This window comes from Propithecus coquereli, unplaced genomic scaffold (genome assembly GCF_000956105.1).
Source record: "Propithecus coquereli isolate 6110/MARCELLA unplaced genomic scaffold, Pcoq_1.0 Scaffold40, whole genome shotgun sequence".
NCBI classification, from domain to species: Eukaryota; Metazoa; Chordata; class Mammalia; order Primates; family Indriidae; genus Propithecus; species Propithecus coquereli.
This window is the reverse complement of record NW_012149730.1, coordinates 6,307,977-6,316,078: the sequence shown is the minus strand read 5'-3', so window position 1 is coordinate 6,316,078 and position 8,102 is coordinate 6,307,977. Positions and strand designations below refer to the sequence as shown.

General features: G+C 33.0%; 1 protein-coding gene across 1 annotated transcript in view; it reads right to left on the bottom strand.

Annotated features, from left to right (window-relative positions):
- The window catches only part of ZPLD1 (zona pellucida-like domain containing 1), a 62,257-nt gene extending 58,796 nt beyond the window's left edge, over positions 1-3,461 (bottom strand). The window contains exon 1 of the mRNA XM_012652830.1: positions 3,313-3,461. The gene's annotated coding sequence lies outside the window, so the exon portion shown is untranslated. The remainder of the gene's footprint in view (positions 1-3,312) is intronic.
- Between the last annotated feature and the right edge of the window lie 4,641 nt (positions 3,462-8,102).

The following is an 8,102-nucleotide window of genomic DNA, read 5'->3' as shown; positions in this document are numbered from 1 at the left end:
TTACTGTGCCACAGTTCAAATATGTGGGCAAAAATACACATGTACACAAATACACCTAAGTTTTTAAAATGTGTATAGTCTATGGATAATGATTTAAAATCTATAAAAGATGAGTAAATTTTAAAAATTATCCAATTATTATGACTTATTATATCTAACCAAATTATTATAAAGTACCTTTGAAATAGAAAGAAAAGTTGGCCATAAATTTTTTCCAATTCCATAATATTTCTTATATAAAGAAAAATGGTTTAATTTTAAAGTACAATTTGTATAACGTAAAGAAGATTAATATGCTGAGGTATAACGATGGTGTGTTCAACTCAGAGATACTATACGTATAGAACTCTGGCTCTTAGATAAACACATTTGAGTAAATATATTTTAAATTTTAATAGGTGACAATAATTAGCCTTATACTTTCTTATTCATTTGAATGATGCAATTTCATATTAAATGACTATAACGTTAGTGAAAGTTTCAAGTCAACCTCATTTTATAGAGAATCTTAACTTTACAAACAAAGCCATTGACATTTTCATTTACCTTCAACTATCTTTGAACCAAACTAAATATATCTTTTGTACTTAGAATCTGGATTTTTCACATATAGCAATAGAAATAACAAAATTATCACATTAATCTAACTTTAACTTTGCTGTTCTTGTGATTTAGCAGCTTTTTTTTTTTTAATTTGGCTCCATAATTTTAAAAATGTTTTTGTCCCTTTTCAAGAAAAAAATCCATAAAGTCCATGTATATAATTTTGGCTTTTTAAAAATATTTCTTTATGTGCTCTTATATCTTACTATGAGTTTTAGAAAATTAATACTTTGAACCAAGGGGTTGGTACACTATAGTCTGCAGGCCAAATTCTTCCCACCACCTATTTTTGTATGGCCCACGATCTAAGAGTTTACGTATTTTTAAAATGGTTTAAAAAATCAAAAGAAGAATAACATTGCATGAAAAGTGACAATTATATGAAATTCAAATTTCAGTGACTATAAATGAAATATTATTGGAACACAGTTTATATTTTCTATGCTTACTTTCGAGCGACAATGGCAGATTTGAGTAATCATAATAGAGACCCACAAAGACTAAAATATTTACTATCTGGCCCTTTACAGAAAAGTTTGCAGATCCTGCTATAAATAATTGGTATATGACTATAAACACACACACCATGTAAGTCTGGGGGACAGAACGCAAAATATTTCTAAGATTTCTTTCATCAAATATTGTCTTTTTATTAATTTCTCATTAATATGGTTTTCTGTAATCCATGGCAAAGGCCATTGGCCATGAGCAATAAAATACTTACCATGATGTTAATTCTCTGGAAAAGTATTGTTGATCAATTGTAGAATTGATCAGCTCCTTGTTTAATGTGTACCTTTCTTCATCATTGAAGTCTTGAAAGTTTGAAATTTCTATAATTTACTACTTGAAATCAACTTAGACATCTAATAATAATCAGCAATGACTCTGAATCTGCAAAATTCAGCCTAATGCTTTACTTTACCGTGTCTTGGTAAAACTGTTCTATCTGTAGCTTCCAGTTACATCATTTTGTAATGAAGACAATACTCAGCAAACCATATCAAGCTTAATTTATAGTCTTCACCTAGTTTACATTTCAGCTTAAATACAAAAAAAAAACCATAAAAAATCAAAGCACAAATTTGGTAAGTTAACCAAAAAATTGAATTCCTTACAGGCAAACATTACTAATAGGTGCTTCAATGATACAAAAGATTATCATTTCTACTAATAAATTTAATGCTATTCAATCTATTAAAAAGGCAACAAAAACACGAATCTTTAGTAATTTATCATTTAATGCCATACTAAATAGATTATAGTCTGAGCATCTGCTCAAGGTTCAGTGATTCAAAGGTTACCTTTAGAATAAGGTTTCCCAGGAGAAAAATTCAGTTGTTTATTACCACTGCCTTATTATAGGACATCTTTACAGGAAAAAAAAACTTTAAATGTCTTAAAAAGAATGTAGAATTTGCCACCATATCTAACATGATCTTATTACTATATTATGCGGCTATTAACAATAATGATGACTATATTTTATTTTGAGGACGTTTCTGAAAATCTCTAAAATGAAAGTACATACAGCATATTTCTAGATTTTTATATTTTGCTAAGTATTATAAGTCAGTAAAGAGAAATAAAAAATTACCTAGGGACATTAAAAATGGATAAGTAGGAGCAATGATTCAAATGAAAGTTCTGAAATGTATCACATGACATACAGCTAGTGACTGAAAAATGAAATAATAAGAGAGATTCTCAATTATGTATTAAGAAAAATATTAGGTGTTTAAATTCAAACTCTTTGTTGTCAACAAATTTATTTAAACCAAACAATTTAGAATTGTTTTAGGTTTTTTTTTTTTTTTTTTTTTTGCCCTTAAAGTGAATTATAAGCTAATTCAGAGGAGTAAAACAAATAATGTCAGACTCCTGGGAACCAAAAAGATAATTATCTTAAATACATGAGCCTAAGAAGTGAAGTTGCTTACTTAACACCAAAAAGCAACTGGTTTTACCAAAGGTAAAATGGAAGGAGTCACTGGAATGGAAGGAGCCACAGAGATCTCCCAAGAAATGGAAATCATAATGTTTCCCCTTTGTCATAGGTGACTTGTCCCGGGTTATGTGAGATTTCATGTCAATTCTAACAATACTAGGCTAACCATTAAAATAATTTTCATTTAAAAGAAAATCACACCATAATCATGTTCAATTATTATATCATCTTTGTAATAAGAGATGATGCCATCCTGTCAGCTTCTCTGCTGCAAAGAAACCCTGATAAGAAATCTCAAATATAAATTATCTGTCTGCTTCCATTAATGGAGCATCTGTGGGTTGTAGCGACTGGGACGGCCTGTGGCTAGGATTTATGTCTGAAACACGATGGTGTGGCAAATCCTGCACAATGTTTGACCTCAAGCTCTAACCTCAAGATTAAATAAGCTGCCAAAAGAGTGGGTCCTTTCTCCAAATCTGATCAGCATGTTTGGGAAGGATTGCAGTTCACAAAATAAAATTTTGTTTCTACTTTTCTGCACCAAATACAAGAAGATGTTTTTCACTTCCTTTTGCTGTATTTAAGATACTTCCCAGCCCAAACCTTACCTATCACTGGAACCACAACCACTAGAAGAGTTTTACTGAAGTTTGCCTTGAATGATTAAAAAAATTATTAAATTATAATGCGTCTTCCATGCTTACCAAATAGGCAGCATTTGCAGTCACTTTAGGTGGCTTCAGTGCTGGGGCACTTACCCAAGTCCCTGGTTCTGTGGAGTCAGCTGTCCTCCATGTGCCTGGTTCCGCCGCATGTGACTGAGTGTTCAAATGCCTGGCCTTACCAGACTTTTTCAGAAAAGATTCAAACCTTCAAATGAGAGAAGAGTTGTTCATTTTGAAAAGTCTAAAAAAAAAAAAAAGAAAAAAAAAAACCCTGAATTTTAGACAAGCAAATTCTTGGTCAGAAGGTTTTGCAAGACTAATCATCACCAACATGAAACCTGAGCTCATCTTTTAGAGACCTTTGTTTCCTTCCAACTATGTCTCTTTCAATTTTCATTTCATTCCCTTACTCCTTTTTTTTCCTACCTGCTTTTGATCTTCTATTTTATACTGTACAGAAGTCTTGAGTGGTATGTATGAAGTGAGCCATCTTCAGCCTGATGAGGGAAAGCCTGCTGGTCTAGAAAAAAATCATAAAGAAACAAGGCTTGGGATTGGAACAGGAGCTAATCTGCACAGTTATCAATGTCTTGTTGTGCTTCATGAAAGATGTCTGGTGCTTTCAGTACGACATTTCATGTAGTGATGAAAATGGGATATGGAATATCATTGTGAAAACTGGCTTGATTGGGAAAATAATGACTAAGAGGTTGTCAATGCAAACAAACCCAACAGGACCCAATTGTGAAGTAAGCTGGACACTGACCCTGCTTCATAATCTCTGCTTTTGTTTAAGGGCCTCCAAACAACCTCCACTCCCACTAGCCTTTGGATCCTTGGACCCGGTTTAGAAATCATCTAAGCATTCCACTCCAATAGCTATTATGATTTCTCACTGGAAAGAAAAGTGGGAACTTAGGATACAGGCGCCACAAGGAAAGCTTTTCAAGATGCTTTGGCCATAGTAAAACTTTACTTTATGCACTGCTGTGCTTAGGGGAAACTGTGCAGAAGATTGAAGCCGTTTCCATTGATTCCTATTACTCCATCTGCTGTTTAATAATAATGGATACCCTGAAAAGTCACATTGCTCTATCAGTAATACCACTAGCCTATACCTTTATAAGATTTCATTTTATTCAATTGGCTGAGAGTACTTTAACAACATTTATGTTCTCAATTACCTGTTATAGAGGCAAGTTGCCTATGGCTACTGTGAGCTGAGATTAAAATCCAAGAGTTCAGCCTTTTAAGATTTCTAGTCAATCCTTTGAACCAAACTCTTTCTCTAAATGGTAAGAGATTTTAAAGCTAATGTAACCACTAAAAAAATAACAGCCAGGGGCCATTCACATTGCCTTCTATCTCCTGTTCAGTGCTGAGAAAGAGCTTGGTACTTTCTATACCAAACAAATCCAGGTTCATGTTTTTCAGGGAAGTGTCAGCTCTATAAACAAGCATACTTATAATACTATAGTACCCATGAGTACATATGAGGTACATGAATCTACTGATTTTTTGAATACCATTAATATAAAGTTCCTTGTATTTGGGGGTTAAAAACTATTACTAAAAATATAAAAGCAATCATGGAAAACCTCTTTTAGGTCTTCCTAATTATGTTGACAGGAACTGCAGCTTTTCCTCATTCTCTAGAAACGCATGTCTGTTTTCACTCTGTGATGAAGCTTTCAAGCTAGATGTTTTCAAACTATGTATGTTTCAGGTTTCACTTTGCATGCATATCTACCATGTCCTCTACCATTTTAAAACTTAAAATAAAAGCGTAACAGGTTCAAGCAGCAATTAATAAATTCTGTCATTTATAGAAAAAATCAGTAGCTCTGTCCTATGAGAAAACGAGCATTTCATAAATATTGAATACCACTACCCACATGCTCTACAAGTTGGTTAGCTAAAAAGACAGTAATTCCATTAGAGGCTTTCAGCGAGGAAAACATAAAATAGTTGAGATAAAGTAGCTGACACTATTTGTTACCTTTTTACTTCTAAAATGTGGTGAACAACAATGTCATACATTCCACAAAATTCCAAGAGAAATTTAACCAGTTATTTGAAAACACTGAGCCCTTTATTAAGGGGATTTCTTGTCTTACAGGCTGTGTGACTTGGCCGAATATTTGATTAGTTGTACATGCAGCATATGCTTCTATCAGGGAATAATTTTAGCCATATGAAATATTCATCAGTATCTGATAGCACCAGAAGAGGAAAGCTGAGCAGTTATCCTGTCCAAAAAAGAACTTAGTTAATGGTTCATAATCAGAAGAAAGGTTACCAATGCCCTTTAGTTCCTAAAGAAGGTTGAATTTAAACTAGCAAGGCATTCGGACTAGTAACTGTTTCCTCAAACTAGATGACTCATTCCCAACATCCTTTAAAAGTCATATATAACTAAACCCTCAATGACTGAATTACTCCAGCTAGAAAATGAAAGTAAAAAGCCCTCCTTGGTACATGGAGCTGTAACAAAGCATAGTTATAAGTTAGTACTTTAGGATCTTGCTTACAGGAGAGTTATGTATTTTATATTATTTAATAGAAGCATCTTTTCAATATGGGAAAAGCAGGTTAGATTTTGTCTTTAAGCAAAGTTTTAGCTTCACACTAAAGCATTGCCTTATAAAACAAACATAAGAAATTTGTATCTCTAAACCTCTATGCTTGATGAAGTTTGTAGCATCCATTCAAATGTTTAGCCTCACTTTGAGTTCCTTCCTTGCTTTAAAATGGTCCTAAACTCAACGACATAGAGGAAGGAACTCATAAAATATATGTACATTGATTTTTCATTTGGATTGAAATAATCAGTTAATCCAGCAGCCAAAATATAGTTTTGAACATGATGAGTCCCACCCCAACCCCGACCCTGGCCCAACTCACTTTACTTTTTATTTTTAACTACTTTGTGGGTATCTCATAGATACAGCTTAATGGCTTTCTTACTGCAGAGCTGAATTGTAGGAGAGCTATAGGCTTTTCAGATACTTACAAAATCAGTTGAAGCCCATGTACTCTTATTACACACAAATAAATTGGCTCTATGTCCTAATGGGATTTCAGGCCACAAAGCATTGTAGGCAAATTATAAAAACAGATTCAGCCACACTTGAAAGAGGGCCCAAACAAGCTTCATACATAAGTGCAATCAATTTCCCAGCTCAACAAGTAATTTAACCAAATATTTCTAATCTCAGGAGTCTAAAAGTTGAATAAATTAGCTTTACTTCTTGATCAGCATAAATTGTTAGTTGATAAGTTAGAAAGCAGCAATAAGGCTAGTTTTATTGTATCATAGGTATTATTTTACCACAAAAGGGGTAAATGTTATTTTTAAAATGTTGAATTTATTACTTTAAGACCATCAGTGGAAATACTGATATATTGTTGCTCTTATATGACATGATACTTAAAACTCGTTTTTTAAGTATTTTTTAGACAATTCCCTTTACATACAAGATTTACTGATATATTCTAGATGCTTTCAATGAAGAATTCATGGTGATTTCAGTATTTATAGTACTATAATTTCTTGGCAGTTATTTATTTACAAATGATCAATTCCAGGAACTAGCTTTACTAGGTAACTAATATTGAATAACTTTAAGAAAGCTTTTAAATCATCCGTATATTTGTAAGGCATTTCCTTGTTTCTTGGATTACTTAAGCTCACTTATTTCTGGAAATGCCTAATCAAAAGCATTAAATTTAAAATAATTGTAAATCGGAGTGCTGATGGCTATTAAAGTGCAATTACTGTATCAGCTCACCAATACTGCCTTATTTGCCAATAAAAGCACTGAAATTGTGGTTTGTATTTCCAGAAAATCTTTGTTGAAAGCCACAGACTGGATAATGGTGGGAAAAAATTGTTTTAATCATATTTCTATTGTCATAACAAGACAGTCTATTCCTTTTAAAACCAAAGATTCTAAGCAACCTGTAAGCTAGAAACAGGCTACTGCAATACTTTCAATACACATAATAGAATTACAGGAGTTTTTCCTGAACTCTGTAGTTAAATCAAGCATCACCTCCTCTCTAGAACAGGAAACAAATTTCAAGCACTACAAGGGCTGGAAGGAATCTCAATAAGTGTTGCAAACCACCTGGTCAATGGCCATATGGACATTTTCAGTGAATAGTGGGAACTTTTTCCAACTGGAGAGCACGAAGCTCGCCTAAAGGCAGCAACAGCTACACTCTTCTAGAAGATTGTTGCCATGCATGAATACGTTACCTAACATTGCCAGAAATTCCAATTTTTCAAGAAAAAAGCAGATCAAGGTTTTCATTTTAAATTATCCAAATTTTATATGCTATCTCATGTTTTTAAAACATTCGGTACATATTTGAACTGGATTAAACCTTTGAGCCTCCAGTATGCCATTTTATCTAGAAGTCTGACAAGTCAATGATATTTTCTTACTAGAAAAAAAAGGGATCATTTCCAGCAAAAATCTTGTTCTTTTTGAACATACCCTCCAATTAGCTAGTAGTGGCATTCTCCTGACTTGCGGAGTAGATCTTCTATGCCCATTTATACATTCTTTATATGGAATGTCTGTGGGGCCCAATGTCTAGAATAAGGACATTTAATTTCTTTCATTAATTAACACTTATTTAATCATTTATTTATTTTTGACAAAAAACTAAGTGCCATAAGCACCAAAGGACAGTAGACTTGGATATGGTCTAGCAGGAGCCAAACAACAAGTTTCTTCTCTGAGCTCTGCATCTTATTCTCTATGTAAAACCTATTTATAGGCTTCAAATTTTTCAACTGTCAAATAAAAGTCATAGACTCACTTGAAAAATCATTTGCATAACAGTAGAGGCTATCTAATTAATCCAGTCCCCTG